The sequence below is a fragment of the Lathyrus oleraceus genome, chromosome 2 (genome assembly GCF_024323335.1).
Source record: "Lathyrus oleraceus cultivar Zhongwan6 chromosome 2, CAAS_Psat_ZW6_1.0, whole genome shotgun sequence".
Lineage (NCBI taxonomy): Eukaryota > Viridiplantae > Streptophyta > Magnoliopsida > Fabales > Fabaceae > Lathyrus > Lathyrus oleraceus.
Window position 1 is genome coordinate 38,043,476 of NC_066580.1, and position 18,305 is coordinate 38,061,780.

The 18,305-nt window shown below is 33.0% G+C and overlaps 1 protein-coding gene and 1 pseudogene across 1 annotated transcript in view; both read left to right on the forward strand.

Moving 5' to 3' along the window:
- The first annotated feature begins 12,448 nt into the window (after nt 1–12,448).
- On the forward strand, nt 12,449–14,678 carry LOC127117937 (very-long-chain enoyl-CoA reductase-like; annotated as a pseudogene).
- The window catches only part of LOC127117935 (very-long-chain enoyl-CoA reductase), a 37,744-nt gene continuing 31,905 nt past the window's right edge, over nt 12,467–18,305 (forward strand). The window contains exon 1 of the mRNA XM_051048064.1: nt 12,467–12,606. The gene's annotated coding sequence lies outside the window, so the exon portion shown is untranslated. The remainder of the gene's footprint in view (nt 12,607–18,305) is intronic.

Sequence of the window (18,305 nt, forward strand, 5' to 3'; positions counted from 1 at the left end):
GAATGCAAATTTTAAAACCTCGATCCGACATCGAAAGTTAAATTAAAATACTTAATCACATTTAAAACAACACTTCATTTGAAAATGAAAAGGGGGATGGTTTTGAGTTTTCAAATTCTTTCCTCGATTATTTGAATACGAGTTTTCTTACTCGGTTAGTCAAATGGTCGTCATTTCTAATTCATTTAAACATAATCAAGTCAAACCCTTTTATAACAAGAAACCAAAAGGGAGATAACTTTGAGTCTTCAATTTTTTCTCCACGACTATTTGAATACAAGTTCTCTTACTTAGTTAGTCAAATAATTGTCGTTCCTATACCAACTTCCAAATTCCGATTAAATCGAAATATTTTCACAATAAGTTAAATGAAAAGGGAGTTGACTATTTGAATACAAGTTCTCTTACTCGGTCAGTCGAACAATTGTCATTTTTCCACCAACTTACAACTTAATTAAATTATTTTCACAACGAACTATGCAAAAAGGGAGATGGTCTTGAGTCTTCAATTCGTCTTCTCAAACGTTTGGATATGATTCGTCTTACTTAACCATTCAAGTACTTATCGTTCATTCTAAAATACGTCAACCATATACAACCTTATTTTCATAAATATTCAGATGAAACCGAAAGCGGTCTAGAGTCTTCTATTCCTTTTCCCGATTATTAGGATACGAGTTGTCTTACTCAATTATTCAATTATTCGTCATCCATTCAAAAATACCTTAATTATTATCAAATCCTTTCTATAATTAAGGATGAAAAAGAAAGTGGTCTAGAGTCTTCTATTCCCTTTCCCGACTGGTAGGATACGAGTTGTCTTACTCGAATATCCGAGTAATCGTCATCCAATAAAATATCTTAAACACGTTAAATCTATCTCTCCTCGCCCCGTGCGACCGAAACCAATCCAACAAAACATCAAACATATTAACCCAACTCGTCACCCCCGTGTGACCAAAACTCTTTTCAGAAAGAACATTGTTTAATCATTTCTAATGCGCACAACAAACTAGTGTTTAAGCCTCCGCCGAGAGTAGACAAGCCAACGTTTAGCCTTTAGAACACGATCTAAACAGCTGTTCACTAAAAGACACCAACCAACCGTAGTTTCCCGAACTACGAATGCTCTAATTTCCTTATTACGCCATAAGGATACGTAGGCAGGAGATTGCTGTATCTTCGCGAGCACACTAATAAAAAACCTCCCATTTCTCCTTTCTGAGGTTCTCATCCATTTCTATCTTAATAATTTTATAACTTAAAGATAACAAACAAACATAAATTAACACTCGAAACACACATTAGAACTAAAAGGTTCCCGTTGAGTACAACAGACGTAAGGGGTGCTAATACCTTCCCCTTACGTAATCCACTCTCGAACCTGAATATGGTTGCGACGACCATTATTCCATTTCCTAAAGGTTTTATCGATATTTTCCTATTCCTTCATTGGGATGAATAAAGTTCGATGGCGACTCTATTCGAACATAAATTTTTTTCCGCGACCATCGCGAGGAATCGTATATTTCGAGATGCGACAGCATCTTTGCTGAATTTTCCCTTATGTTGCTTCACTTACACACATTATTCACTAATTTCATCTGGTATGTCATTCAATGGTAGCCCCGTCACCATTTCATTCTTTTGCAAGACATTGAGATTTCAGAAATTAGGATGCCTAAGCCTATAGTTTCATATCTACTCTTCTTTACTAGCCATTGTAGTAAGACACTTATGCTCCATAACCTTCAACTTAACTTTGAAAGTTCTATTGGGAGCCATAGGAGCCTTTAGGACCTAAACCTTGTTTGCGTCCATAATGTGTAGCGCCTTGTTCTCTATATGAATCTTGAAATCCTTCGTAAGTAATTGACAAATACTTACAAGATTACACTTGATTGCAAGAATATACAACACATCCTTTATCAAAGAATGTATACCACTCATTCTCTCGATTGATACATCATCGATCCCTTTCGTCGCTAGAGTGGTATCATCCGCGAACTTCACTTTGCTCTTCATGGCACGATTTATTGTAATAAACCAATATTTCCTCCCTGTCATATGTGTTGAACATCCAAATTCCAAATATCATTGATCATTTCATTGCACTGCTTCTTTCAAAGTTACCATGACACTTTCTTTAGTATGTAACTAGTTGGCATAAAATTGTAACTAGTTACACTAGAGTTCTGTAGTGTTTTCCAATTTTTTGTCTTGCAACATGTTGTTGTTGCATTCTATTTTTGTAATCATGACCAAGAGTGTGTTCTTATCATCAAACTCTTGTTTTGTAACTATAGATTCATCTTCTTGAGGTTCTTTCTTATTGGCATTTCACTCTCTTGCAGAATGACAAAGTTTTTGACAATTATAGCACTGCACACTGCTCTTGTCAACTATCCTTCTTCCTCTTCCACTTCTTAGATTGTATCCTCTAGAGTTGTTTGATCCAGCGTCTCTATTGCCAATGTTTTCACCCTTTTTTAGTGTTGAATTCTTGGAATTTTGGGACTCTCTTCCACCCAAATTCTGAAAGTTCCCTCTATCTTTGTTCATGGGCTATTTTCCCTTCGCATTCTTGTCTCTTTTAATTAAACAGACTTGCAAAATAATCTCTACCTTTGTATTATCAACATTCCTTTCCCCCGTTCTCTACTCATGTACTTTAAGAGAGCTTTGCAACTCCTCTTTGCTCATTGACGCAAGATCCTTCGACTCCTCGATCGCAACCACCACATTATCAAATTTTGGCGATAAAGAACACAAGATTTTCGTGATAACATATTGCTCCGTGATTGTTTCTCCAAATGTTTTTACTTGGTTCACCATCTGAGTAATTCTCGTTGTAACATTGTTGATGGTGTCATTTTCCTTCATTTGGATCAACTTAAGTTGTCTTTTGTGAGTTTGTAACCTCACAACCTTTGCCCTGTCAACCCCTACATACGCCTTCTCCAAGATTTCTCACGTTTGCTTCGATGATTCGCAATCACCAACTTTCTCGAAATAATCCATATCAACACGTTGATCAATCAAAAATAGTGCATTATAATCTTTTGCCTTCTCCCCCTTATGCTTAGACCGTTGTGCATCAGTTGCACCTTCTACTAGTGTAGTTACCTCGTTCTTGATCACTTCAAGAACATCATAGTCAAACAACACATTCATTTGTTTGCACCACTTGTCGTAATTCTTCGCATCGAGAATCGGGAGATATGCAGGGATTCTTTAATTAGAAACATATGTCATTTTCGCACACTAGGTGTTTGATGGATCGAACCAGACTCTTGATGCCAAATATTGAACATGAATCACAAGGTTGGTGAGTAATTTAGTGTGGAGAGCGAGAGAGTGAGAGAAAATGAGAGAGAGTAATTGAGGGTGAAAATATGTGCATTTATTCATTCATAATATACCCAAATGATATATATACGACAATACAATATGAGGTACAATTATCAAATAAATAAAATTGCAAATCCTCAGGTGTAATTGGTTGACATATTATGTCAACCGATTATATTTAGCTACTAACTCAGTTTTTAACTAAAATATTTCAAATGTAACCGGTTAGCATAAAAGTGAAATTGATTACATGCACGCGAGTTAATTTTTTTTCTTTTAACGATTTTTTCCTTAACTTAAAGACAACTCTAATAAAATCGTGATTATTTAACCTAATTGTTCTAATTTTTTTCTCCATAATACATATATATTATATTAGTCTTCAAATATAAAATCTCTTGGTAAAACCTGGATGATTAAAAAGTTGGTAATGATTTTAAATTTGTTCATAATTAATATTATTTTTTAAAATTTATTTTGAGAAAATTTGATTTATGTTTTCATGATTTTATTTGTTGTGGATCGTAAAAAATGATGTTAAACAAAAAGGGTTGTGTAAAAATCAATAATGATATTCTTACGCCCAAGTATTACACCCAATACTTACATCATACATTGTTCACCGTATTTATACGGTGAACAGTATTTTTTATTTTTTAATAAATAAAAGAATAATATTTATAATTATTTTATAACACAAATGTAAAAAAATTTATTAACCAACTTTATTATTGAATTAACCACAAAAATATAGGTTATTAACCACATATTTTACTTATAATTCATTAACTAAGTTTACTATTTCACTAACCAATAAAATATATAATATTGACTAAATTCTGACATTAAAATATAAAATATAAACTTTTGTTAAAAATTAATTATTATATTTTATATTTAATGTCAGAATTTGATTAATAATATATATTTTATTGGTTAATTAAGTAATAAACTGAATTAATAAATTATAAATAAAATACGTGGTTAATCACCTACATTTTTGTGGTTAATACAATAATAAAGTTGGTTAATTAAAAAATTTATACTTATGTTATAAAAATAATTATAAAAATAAAAATATTTTTTATAAATATTATTTTTTATTAATTAAAAAAATAAAATATTATTTATCATATAAATACGATAAACAGTATTTGATGAAAATATTGCATGAAACAATTTAATATATGCATAAGAATATGAAAATGCGAGAATATAAAATAAAATACAGGTGAGCTAAGTATAAAGTAGGTAGTAGTTAGTTAGTTGTAGTAAATGCATTGATATTTCATCAACCAACTACCACTTCAAAGCAAATTAGGCAAGAGATTAAATAAGATAGGTTGTCTTAATATAAATTTACCGCGGTTTATTTTTTTCCTTCTAAAATTCTCTTTTTAAAAATGAGCAAATAAAAGTTGATAATATCGAATTATCTTTTTTATTTAATATCTATGCTTGATTCAACGAACAAATCTAATATTTATTATTGGAGATGATTTAGATAATTTATTTTAAAATGGAGGGAGTAATTCACGATAACTTCATATGTACATCAACAAATATTTTTCTTTAAAAGAGTTATAATTAGACAGAATTCAATATATTACGAAGAACTAACTCTTTTCCTATACTCAATGAATATAAGTTGTTTTAAACAAAAACCAACTTAAGAAGTAATTGGTTTTAATTTTCTATATTATACTCTATTTGTATCAATTGACAAATAATTTTAGTTATTTTTTATAAATTAAAAAATATAATTCATTTATATAGGGCAGAGAAATTATAATTACAATAGTTTATGAAATTATTTTTTAATAACAATATTTTAAAAAATTAAAAATTGTATGAATCACACAATCCTCAAATAATTTTTTTTAAAGATTTAAATTTAAACTCAAATAAACAGCTAGAGATATGATTCAATTGGCCTAAATTATACTCATGGATTGAAATTGTAAAATAATTTATAATTTAAATAAAAAAATAACAAAGTAATTTATAATTTAAAAAAGAGTGAGTAATACAAACAATTAGTAGTACAAAAATATTAATAAGAGTCAATAAATAAATTGTGTAGAAAACTATATTAAAACAAGTGTATTTTGTCGGCATATCCTATTTTTTTAAACCAAAAGATTAATCTAAATAAAAGCCACACAACAAGTATATAAGAGGAATCAAACCAATTTCTCTTAACGAGATAATCTAAGTCTTGGGGTCTCAAACTTATCTAAAATCAAATCTTTGATGATATTTTTATGCACAAAGTAAAATCAATTGAAGTATTAGAGAAAAATCCAATGTTAGCCGGAGAATCCGCACACCCATTACCTTCCCTAAAAACATGAGAGATCATAAAGCTAATAAAATAAGTAATAGTTAAACACTTAAGCCATCTAATTCTAATTCTCCAATGAACCAAACTAAGATTAGAAAAAGCATTCACCACCATAATAAAATCCGACTCGGGCCAAAGGTACTTTCAGTGCCTATTCACATCTAATTCAAATGTCAACATAATAACATTCAATTCAGTAGGGAGGATCCTCTCTCTAAATAATGTAACAAAACTCCTAACATGTTCAGCTGCTTCATTTCTGTAAATTCCACCACACACACACACAAAGAATGAACTCCCTTAGCCATGCCATCAATATTACATTTGATCTAGCCCAAATTATCTAACTTCCAAAAGATTTTCAAAGTCTTCATAGGTTTTGGAGGATAAATAGATATATCAAGTTTTTTAAGAATGCAGAAGTTTTTTATGGAACTATTTGATACTTTAGCAGTGTGATTACCATAAATTCTAGTGTCTGAAACAATATAAGGCATGAAAGATTTCCAGTGCGTCGTATTTCCTTCAAATCTCAAAATGTTTATGGCATTCTAGATAGCACATAGAACATTAATCAATCATGATTTGAAGACCGCTTGCACTTAAGGGGACCAATTCAGGTTTAGAGCCTTCCAACAGTTTATAATGTTACACCTTGATTAATAAATATTGAAGGTATTGTTGAACCATATCCATAAATTAGAATGCAATCAAAGAATAAATGGTTTGTTATTTTAGAGTAGCATTAGCGAATAGAGCATACAAATGGGATAGCAAAACATCTTGAAATATTCTCACATGTGAGAATAATATTGTTTGCATATCCTATCTCAATTGAAAAAAAATATGATATTATTAGGTTGAATCTTAACACCAAAATTCGAACTTTGGCTCTCAATGTTGTGTATGCAACTTTCTAGTGATTATGATCATTAAGTAATATATTCCATTTTTAGAAATTTGAAAATTGTACTTTTCAATACAAAAAATATAGGATTTTCTTATTTTTCAACATGTGTTCTAAAATTTAAGACATTTATTAGCATCATCTATAATTATATAGTAATTTTATCATTTATTTGTGTTAGAAGTTTGAAAAGAAAATTGGTATAAAATTTTGTAGTTATATTTTGTTGAGAATGTAATTTCAGGTGTCGAAGCATGTTGTTCGACAAAAGCAAGGAGTTGCCAAAATGCTTTTTAGTATTGAAACACTTAGTATTATCAAAATGTCGAAGAAGTGTATCTCGATATAATTTTGACTTAGTTTTATTTATTTGTTTTAGTTGAGTTAGTTAGGTTAGTTGGAGATTTCTTGGTGTGCAAGTATCTCAGCCTATAAATAGAGAGTAACCCTATTATTGTAGATGTGGGAATAATATTGCAGATTGCAAAGTAAAGAGCAGAAGTTTCTATGTAGAATTCACAAATCTTCTTCTTCCCCCTTTTCATTGAAACCCTAATTTCTCTTTCTTCCCTAACTTATCATTTCATTTATTCTTTCATTATCGATTGTGAAGAAGAATCATCTTGCAACCAAGTTTGGTTGATTCACTTGAGTGAAAAAGTGAAGAACAAAAGGCGAAATTAATCTGTGTGATTGATTCTTCTTGTTCATCAAGATTGATTCGAAATTCTCCATAGGTTTGGTGTAATTCCAACATTTGGAATCTAGAGCGCTGGTTGTATGGTTCTTGGGAGGCATGGCGCAACGAATCATTTGAATGGCCATTTTCCAACGACTCTCTCAATTTTGAAGAATCAAAATCACGAGAATTGGTGCAAGCAAATGAAGATTGTTTTCTACTATCAAGAAAAGGTTGCACACAAAGAATTGAAGAAGAAAGATTATAAAGTTTTCTTTATGATTCATCAATGTGTTGATCCAGATAATTTCAAAAAGGTCAGTGATGTAGAATTGATGAAAAAACACAGGAAATCTTGGAGAAATCGTTTAGAGACGCTGAAAAGGTGAAAGAGGCGATGTTACAAACTCACAAAAGAACGTATGAGTTGCTTAAGATGGAAGAAAGTGAAAGAATAATTGATTTATTCACTAGGATTACGAAACCAATGAATCAACTTAAGATATGTGGAGAAGCGTTGACATCAATATCAGTTATCGTAAAGATCTTGAGTTCATTGGCTCTAAAGTTCGACCATGTCGTAGTAGCCATAGAAGAGTCGGAAGATTTCTCAACAATGACAAAGGAAGAGCTTTAAGGAATGCTTGAATCTCATAAACAGAGAATGGATGAAAGAGCTGTAAGAAATTCGAAGAACGATGTATCTTTGCAGTCGCAATCAGCAAAAGAAAAGAAAGGCAAAGGGAAGTATTTGACAACAAAGGTAGAGGATGCTACAATAATTCAACTGGTAGAGGAAACCATCAAGAAGGAAATGTGTTGAACCAGAGAAGACCTGCATACCAAAGTAACCACATAGGCGATGTTGCTGGTAGAAGAATAGGTGGTGGAAGAAAACTTGACAAAAGTCACATTCAGTGTTTCAATTGTCAGGGGTATGGCCACTACTCTAGTGATTGTCCTGAAAAACAAAAGAATCAAGAAAATGATGCAAAGTTTGTAAAACATGAAGAATAAGAGATGTTGTTGATGATCACAATAAGAGATGGAGAAAGATTCAAGGACCAATGGTACTTTGACTCAGGATGCTCATCACACATGACTGGTAGGAAAGATTGATTTGTCAACATAAATCCTCGATAAAGAACATGGTGAAATTTGCAAATGACAATAGTCCAGTGGATGAAGGTATTGGTGATGTTCTGGTTATGAGGAAAGATGGCAAAAGGTCAGTAATTTCCAATGTATTGTATATACCAGGCATGAAAAGTAATTTGCCTAACATATGGCAGTTAATCAGAAAGAATTAAAAAGTATCAATTGAAGATAAGATGATGATAGTTATCGACTCTGGTGGAAGGTTAATCTTGAAGACTCCCATGTCTCATAATAGAACCTTCAAGATTGAACTTAATGTGATGGAGCACAGGTTCCTTACAATTGCAGCTAGCAGAGATGAATGGATATGTCACTATAGACTTGGCCATCTCAACTTCAAAGACATTAGAGATCTGAAAAGAAGAAATATAGTTTCAGGGTTTCAGAAATCGGTATTCCAAATGAAGTTTGAGAGGAATGTGTGCAGGCAAAGTAGCACAAGAACAACTTCGGCAAGGATGCAGGAAGTAAGTCGAAGGCAATTCTTGAAATACTATACTTTGATGTGTGTGGTCTTATCCAGGTGGATTCGATTGGAGATAATAGATACTTTGTCATATTCATAGATGATTTTATTCAAAAATTATGGATTTACCTGATCAAGAAGAAAAGTGAAGTGATTGAGGTATTTTCCAAGTTTAAAACTATGGTCGAAAGCTCGAGATTCTGAGGACTGGTGGCGGTGGAGAATATGTGTCAAATGACTTTGGCACATTATGTGAGAAAGAAGGGATTGTGCATGAGATGGTTCCACTTTACACTCCATAGCATAATGGAACTGCAGAAAGGAAGAACATAACTATCATAATATAGTTAGAAGTATTTTGAGAGGCAAGCATTTACCCAAAGAATTATGAGGAGAATCGGTTAGGCTTCAACATGGATACTGAACAAATGTGCAACAAAGAAGCTAGAAGGAATCATTTTGGAAGAATGTTAGTCTGGTGTCAAGCCTAGCTTGAGTCATATGAAGGTATTTGGACCTATATCACATAGACACGTGCCTAATCAATTGAGAAGAAAACTTGATGAGAAGTCGAGTCAAATGATCCTAATAAGATATCATTTGACAGGAGGATACAAGTTGTAAATATCATGTACATGATTATAGATGAGCTTAAGGAATGTGATTGGACTTAAAATGTAAATAAGGATTCACTGAGAATCCTATATGAATAACCAGCAAGTGAAGTCGAAAGAGAAGTTCGACAAGAAGAAGTCAGAGGTCAAGCAAGTACAAAGAGACCTCAAAGAACAAGACATATGCTTACAAGGTTGCGAGAATGTGTGATTACATTAGATGATATGGTCGATGATGAAGGTGAACTGATACACTGGCCTTTCTATGCAGATGTTGAACCAGTCAATGCAGCTGAGACAATTAATGATTTGAAGTGGATGAAAGCAATAAATGAGGAACTAAAGTTCATCGAAGTTAAAAATATTTGGTCACTTGTCGAATTGCCTCAAGGCAAGAAGGCAATTGATGTAAAGTGGGTATACAAGGTGAAGTTGAATCCCAAAGGATAATTAACATGACACAAGACAAGACTTGTGGTGAAGGATTTCTTCAGAAAGAAGGAATCAACTTCAACGAGGTCAATCATATTGGTTGTTGGTATAGCAAACATGAACAACTGACATATATGTCAGATGGATGTGAAATGTGCATTCCTGAATGGCCTCTTAGATGGAGAAGTTTATGTTACACAACCAATTGGGTTTGTGAAACAAGGCAAAGAAAGCAAGGTATACAAGTTGCATAAAGCCCTGTATGGACTTAAGCAAGCTCCAAAAGCTTAGAATAAGAAGATACATAGTTTCCTAAGGGAGAAAAAATATGTGAAGTGTGCAACTAAGCATGAAGTATATGTAAGAAGAAACAAGAGTGAATTTCTTATATTCTGTCTCTATGTCGATGACTTGTTAATAGCAGGTAGTTGCAAGAAAAAGATCAAAGACTTCAAAGGTGATCTTAGCGAGGAGTTTGAAATGTTTGATTTGGGAAACATTTCATACTTCTTTGGTATCGAGTTCTGCAAGAGTAGTAGAGGCTTGATGATGCATCAAAGAAGATATGCAAGCGAGACACTCAAGATATTTGAGATGGAAGACTGTAATTCGACTTCGACACCTGATGAACAAAGACTGCAAATGTCGAAAGACTCAGAGGAAGATGATGTTGACCCAATACAATACAAAAGACTTATTGGGTCGTTAAGATACTTTTGTCACATAAGGCCGGATTTAGCATAAAACATAGGTACGGCAGGTAGATTCATGCATAAGCCGAAGGTATCACACCTGGCAGCGACGAAGAGGATACTAAGGTATCTGAAAGAAAGTCTCGACTATGGCATTTTGTTTCCTGCAACTGATGAAGGAAAAGAATGCAAACTAGTGGGTTACACCGACTCAAGTTGGTGTAGTGATACTAAGGATAGAAATTCCACACCTGACTATGTGTTTATGATAGGTGGTGAACCAATAGCTTTGAACTCAAGAAAATAACCAGTAGTGACATTTTCGTCGTGGGAAGCAGGGTACATAGTTGCTTCTCTCTGTGTATATCAAGCAACGTGTATGGTCAATTTGGTCGAAGAAATTACAACAAAGAATCAAGGAACAATTACCATGAAGATCGACAATATGTTTGCTATCAATCTGGCGAAGAATCCGATAGGACATGGAAGAAGCAAGCACATCGAAATGAGGTTCCATTATCTTCGAGAGCAGGTGGAAAAAGGGAAGTTGGACTTCGAACACTATAGAACTGATAATCAGAATTCATACATCATGATGAAAGGAGTGCAAGTCTAAATGCTCAAGAAATTAAGATCTATGATGAACGTAGATAACTTAGACACAATGAATTAGGTGGTGTGTCAAGAATGTAATTCCTGGTGTCAAATCATGTCGCTCGACAGAAGCAAGAAGTCGTCGAAATGCTTTTTAGTATCGGAACACTTAGTATTGTCGAAATGTCGAAAAAGTGTATTTTGACAGAATTTTGAGTTAGATTTATTTGTTTGTTTTAGTTGAGTTAGTTAGGTTAGTTAGAGATTTCTTAACGTGCAAACTATCTCAGACTATAAATAAGGAGTAACCCTATTATTGTAGATGTGTGAATAATATTGCAGATTGGAAAGTAAAGGGCAAAAGTTTCTTTGTAGAATTCACAACTCTTATTCTTCCCCTTTTTCATTGAAACTCTAATTTCCCTTTCTTCCCCAATTCATCTTTTCCTTTCTTCTTTCATTATCGATTGTGCAACATAATCATCTTGCAACCAAGGTTGGTTGATTGACTTAAGTGAAGAAGTGAAGAACAAAAGGCGAAATTGATCGGTGTGATTGATTCTTCCTGTTCATCAAGATTGATTTAGAATTCTCCATAGATTTGATGTAATTCCAACATATTTTTGGTACTAAATATGAATATTTCTTTAAATTTAGAAATATTCACAAGTCTAATGATTAAAATTTATTCGTTTAGATGTTAATAAATGAAAAGGTGCAAATTCGAACTTACGAATTTGTAATAGTTATCTATCTAATAATCGCTAAATATGTATTCGGATCAAATTCACATCTCTACAGTCGAATGTATTTGTCAATTATCGACTAAGGACAAAAAAAACACTCATTTTTCTTATACTAAATTATCAGCACAAAAAAAAATCAACTCTATTTTATTTAAGCATTTTTTTCTTAAAAAATTCAAAATAAAATTAAATACAAATTACACTTTAATTTACTTTCTCTCATCTTTCTATAAAAAACTACCAATCACAACTTTCTTTTACATCTTTTTCATAACACATATTTCAAAAAAGACACATAAGTGTGAAAATGTATTAATTTTTTTCTTATAAATTGTTTAGTAGTATGTATGTACTAGTATCTTACTAGTTACTATGGTGGGACACCACAATATGTATATTACTAATTAGTGGTATCAATTATTATATGGATTATGAGCCTAAAGGGTTAGTTGTCCTACCCCTAACCATATGACATTAATGCAAACATGGCCTCATCTTCTACTAACCATACCTCACATTAATCTTTCATTCATCTTATATTCTCCATTTTTCCTTACAATTTTCTGTGTCTGTGAGGAACTATCAAAACACACAAACATTGCCCACAATCTTCCCCAATTCAGGTAATTCTTATTCTTCTTTTCTTCTCATTTCCCAATCGTTACCAAAATTTCTGGATATGCTTGAAAACCCTCATTCGCGATGACCCACATTCATTGTTATTATCGAAATCCAATTTTCTTCATTAAAGTTTATATCTTTCGCTAGTTTATTCCACCCCACTGTTAATTCCTTACAAAAGCTTCGAACTTGACATGTGGGGTTTTTTTCTGACTCTCTGATTGAATCTATTTTTGTGATTTTTTGTTTCTTTGTGTTAGGGTTTACTTCTATTGAATCCTGCATATGATCTTTCAGTGAAGTGTGTCAGTGGGTGTATTTGGTTTTAAAGATGAAGGTCACTTTGGTTTCTAGGAGTGGAAGAGAAATTGTTAAAGGTGGCATTGAGCTTGGTGATTCTGTATGTTTTTTCTAAATCTCTTAACTTTTTTTCTTCATATTTTTTGTGTTTGTTTTTGTCATAAAAATGTAGTTTTGATTTCTTAGGTTGATTTGATCTATAGGAAAGAGATTTTACATATAGAATTTGGAATTCCTTTCAGATGGAAATGATAGATTTGTTTTCTAAAGTACTGATCTATGATTTGTGTAATCGTTTCTTCGCCACAGGCTACGGTTGCAGATCTGCAGGAGGCGATTCACAAGCGAAGTAAGTCGTAACATGTCTTATTTGTATGTATATGTATATGTATATTTATGTCTCTATGCTGCATTGGATTTCATTTCTTAACTTGTTAACGTAATTCGTATGTTTCACTTTCGACAGTCAAGAAGCATCCATCAAGGCAGCGTCTGACACTTCCCGTCCAACCGGGATCGAAGGAAAAGCCGGTTGTTCTTAATTATAAAAAGAGTCTGAACGACTATACGACTTGCCTGATCATTTCACTTTGTATGTAGAGGAGGAAATAGTGGAAATTCAGAAACCTTAACCGTACAATTCAAGGACTTAGGTCCACAAGTTTCTTACCGTACGCTTTTCTTCTTCGATCATCCTTTTTTATAAGCCTTTCATCAACCCCACTCGTATTTGGGGCCGTTGCTTCTCTATCCAATCTTCTATTACTACCCTGCTGTCTACAAGTATTTCGGATACAAAGACGAACATGTCATCCACCATCCCGTGCAAACATATGCCATGTACTATTGGTGTTTCCATTACGCCAAACGAATTCTGGAAACTTTTTTCGTGCATCGCTTCAGCCACGCGACCTCGCCACTCTCCAATGTTTTCCGCAACTGTGCTTATTACTGGACCTTCGGCTGTTACATCGCTTACTATGTGAACCATCCACTCTATACACCCGTGAGTGACCTTCAATGAAGATCGGGTTTGGGTTCGGGATACTTTGTCAAGTTTCGAATTTCTATTGCCATATTATACTGAGGAATCTTCGCGGACCTGCTGGAGAAGGTGGATACCAAATCCCACGCGGCTTTCTCTTCAATATTGTTACTTGTGCATAAAATGTGTTTCTCCTGTATGTTAGTTATTTATTACATTCTATCAATTATACAACAGAGATCTACCAGTGGTTGGGCTTCAACATTGCTACGCAGACCATTGCGGGTTATGTATTTGTTGCGGTCGCCACTTTCATCATGACCAACTGGGCTCTCGCAAAGCACAGGCGTTTGAAGAAGGTTTGTCTCCTTATCATTTTTTGCATTCTTTGAATCGTATAATTTGAATCCTGCATCTTATCTTTGGTGTATTTGCAGTTGTTCGACGGAAAGGAAGGGAGGCCGAGGTATCCTCGTCGATGGGTGATATTGCCTCCGTTCCTGTAGGAGCCTAAGCCGCCGCTTTGATTATGAAGTCATCACTTTGTGGCTCACAAGGATTCTGAGATTTAGAATCATAGCATAATGAAGTTTTAGTTAATTATTCACATTTTATCAAGTATGAATTTGTGTTTCAATGTTTTAGCTATGAAGTTGATTTACAAGTTATTAAGGTTGTTTGTGTCGGATATTTGTAAGCATTTCTGGTTTATGGTATTAAGGAATCTTGTATCTTAAGAATCTTCATCTTGTGTTGATTATTTTAATGTTTCTAGTGTATTTTGGTTAAGTTTCCTTCTTTAATGTATGCGATATTTCATTTTCATAATGAAATTTGTGGTCTTTTCAAAATAATATTGAAATGGCTTTTTTCTTATGTAGCAACACTAAAGTGGTGCTTAGAAAAAGCTTATTTGAATTTATCTTGTGAATGAACATATGTACGAGTGTTTAGGCAAAGCTTATTGAATACACTCGTTCGTTAGTCAATGAACACTTTGTCTAGACTGAGCCACGTAGTTGGACCGGTTTTATTGAACATTTGACCAATTCAAAATGAGTCATTTACTTGACACCCATATGCCTGTGCGGTAACAACCCCACACTTTAAACGAAAAAGACCATATTACTCTCTTGATAAAAAATATAAAACTAAATTCTTTTTTTTTCGTATTTATTAAAATTTTGGTACAATTTTAACATATTTGTTACGAATGCAACAAATGTTTGCAACTATTCTTGATGTATGATAAAATCGGTAATGGAATATTTGAGCTTGGTTAAATCCGGTAGAAATGCATGGATTTCTACATGATTATTTGTAAATCTAGTTTAAATGCAAAGAGGATACCCGATTTTCTAAAAAACTGCTAGGCTTTTATTTTAATTATTACCAATTTAATTTATTAATTTATTAGTGAGATAAAGAGGACGAAAGAGTCGTGTCATCCCTAGGTTGAGTGACAGACCAGTCATTGTTGCTGTTAGGAGATCTGTCGACGATGCAAATGATTCTGATAGTGGCAATTTATGTACTAGGGCGGATATGATAGCTCTCATCATAGAAGGACCGAAGAGATCTGTGAACCAAAGACTATTCGACGTCGAGGAGGTAGAGGCGATGATGACGACACACATGTTACGGTGTCTGATCATGATCATGATGATACAAAGGCATGTGTCAAGATGTCGGGTCCTTATTATGTTGATACAAAGGCACGTCTTGAGATGTCGGGCCATACAGTGATGTCTGAGCACAATCCAATTGATGATCATCAAAACACCGGAACGAAGGAGGTTTCAAGATGGCACACAGACCTAACAGTGTTAACAAAGTATCGGGATCATGAAGTCTTATGATTATGGAAATATGAGGTGTAATACTTTAATTCAATTTGATTTTGTGTATTATTTATTAATTAAAAATAATTAATATTATATCTATTAATTATGATAAAATCACATTCCATTTATACTCCTGGGATGTAGTTGAAGAACTTTTTAGATGTGAGTATGCATGATGAGATCATGAGTTTAGTGGGTGATGTTGGATTACTCGTTTAGGTACAATGTTTGGCGCCACTTTGTTATTATTTATGTGGAGCGATGGCATAAGGAGACATTTTCGTTCCATCTTCCATATAGAGAGATGACGATCACCATGAATGATGTCTTTAGTCTATTCCATCCCCCCTTATAGGTAATTTTTTCTACCCTCTATAGAATAGTATTGAGATGGCTATTATGAGTGTGAAAACATACTTAAGAGTTACTCATGGTAACGTTCTAAAGGAGTTTAAGTTTAATATGGATGTCCTTTTTATTTCTCTTGGATCCGTGAGACATATACTTCACTGATGGAGCTTACTGTGTACTCGGAGGCCGCTAGGCTATACGTGATGCAAGGTACATATCCTTTTTCATCTACCTTGAATTTTATGGATGGGCTTGGGGATGTTGTGATGTGATGGTTCTGGATCATGCCTTTGGAAAGGCTACAAAATTGAGACGAGACCGTTTATCGGTTATATGAGCTTTTTTAGATATATAATTTTTATAATTATTAATGTAAAATTGTATGGTTTTAACTTGTATGTTTTACTCAAGCGGTTATCAGAGGTAATGACCAAGGATTTATGCAACACTATTGATGATGTGATCTGGACACCATACACTTACCATGGGGTACATCGATACTTTGACGACACTACATTATTTTTAGGTTATATTCGCTGGAAGAGTTTAATGATTGCTTACCTTCTTGAGAGGTGTCTCCATCAGCTTGGCTATGTGCAAGACATACCACGACCACTCTCTGTTGTGCCATCTAGCATTGATGGATGATTTTGTGCTAACGTGATGAGTAGTCGCGCTTAATTAGAGAAAGTTCAGTGGATAGGACTCTTCCTGGGCATTATTTTAATGGGTAATTAGAGTGGTACTATAGAGTATGGCATCCTCTTATTATCCCTCGTGTTTCAGTTGACCATTCTGATGTTACTGGACACTTCGATGGTTAGATCCAATGTTTTAAAAATGGATTAGAGATCAAACGGGTGAAACTTTCAGTTTAAGGTTCAACTAGTTCAATCGGTCAAACAAACGGTCGAATCATCTTTTAAATAAATTAATAATATGAAACTAAATTTTAGATATGTCATACAAATGATATGTTCACAACTTAATAAATAAATATTCCAAATATCCATTACAAACTTAATACAACAATATCAATAAGACAATAATAATAACAACATGGTTGTACACTTGATTTCAACCTTTATTTAAGAATAACTTGAACAAATTAAAGAATTACAATAAAATAAATTAAACAATTCAAACCAAATTTAAAATAATAGAACATAATATCTAAAATAGAATTCAAATCATTAAGAATATTTAAATGAATAAGATGGAATTACCAAAAATAAATAATACATATACTTAATTGAACAACATTAAGAAAATTCGAGTTGAAAGATAACAAATAAGTCATAATAGGACAACGACAAACAATATTGAGTTGAACGACAACCAATATTTAGTTCTACAATGTGAATTGAAAAAGATGGTGTGATGATGATGAAGCGTGGTTGAAAAAAAACTATAAGTGAGTGATAGAACTTAAACGTTTGAAGTGTTGTAGAAAAAACAAGGATTCTTTTTTGTGAATGAGGGATATTTTAAATTTAATATTGACATATTAAACTTTCAAAAAAATAATTAAAAATAATCAATTTGATGCATTTTTGAATTGAGTGGTTTTATAAAACTATCTCTACTTCTTTGGTTCGAACGATTTTGGACGGTTCAACTCAATTTTTTACGGCTTTACTTCATTTTGACCCACTATCGATTTTAAAAGATTGATCGGACCGATTTCAACTTCGATTCCAATCCAACTGGTGAACCGTCTAGTTAGGGTTGATTTTTAAAACATTATTGAACTGCTACTAAAAATTCCACCACTGCCTCAATCATCTAGCATGACTGAGCAACATAGACAGTTGATGATAGTGATTATTCATGATAACCTCATGGGTTGAATAAACCCAGATGGTGAGATGTATACTTTATCATTGTGGATTGCCACATTGCACGTGTTAGGCTGTTATCTATGTATTAGTTTTAGTTGTTGTATGACTTCTCTTCTTTTATGACTTGTTGTTTCTGACTTTTGGATGTTATATATACTTTGATCAAGAATCATATTGTATTTATTAATTGGACACTATCGTCTATTTAATTTATCGTTGTTTAATCTCAACATAAACTTAATAACACCTTCACATGACATAATTTTACAAAATCTAGACATAACATAATATAAACATAAAAACATCTAAACATAACAAAATCTAGACATAACATAAACTTAATATAAATCTAAAATACATATCATCGTCAACAATTGCAA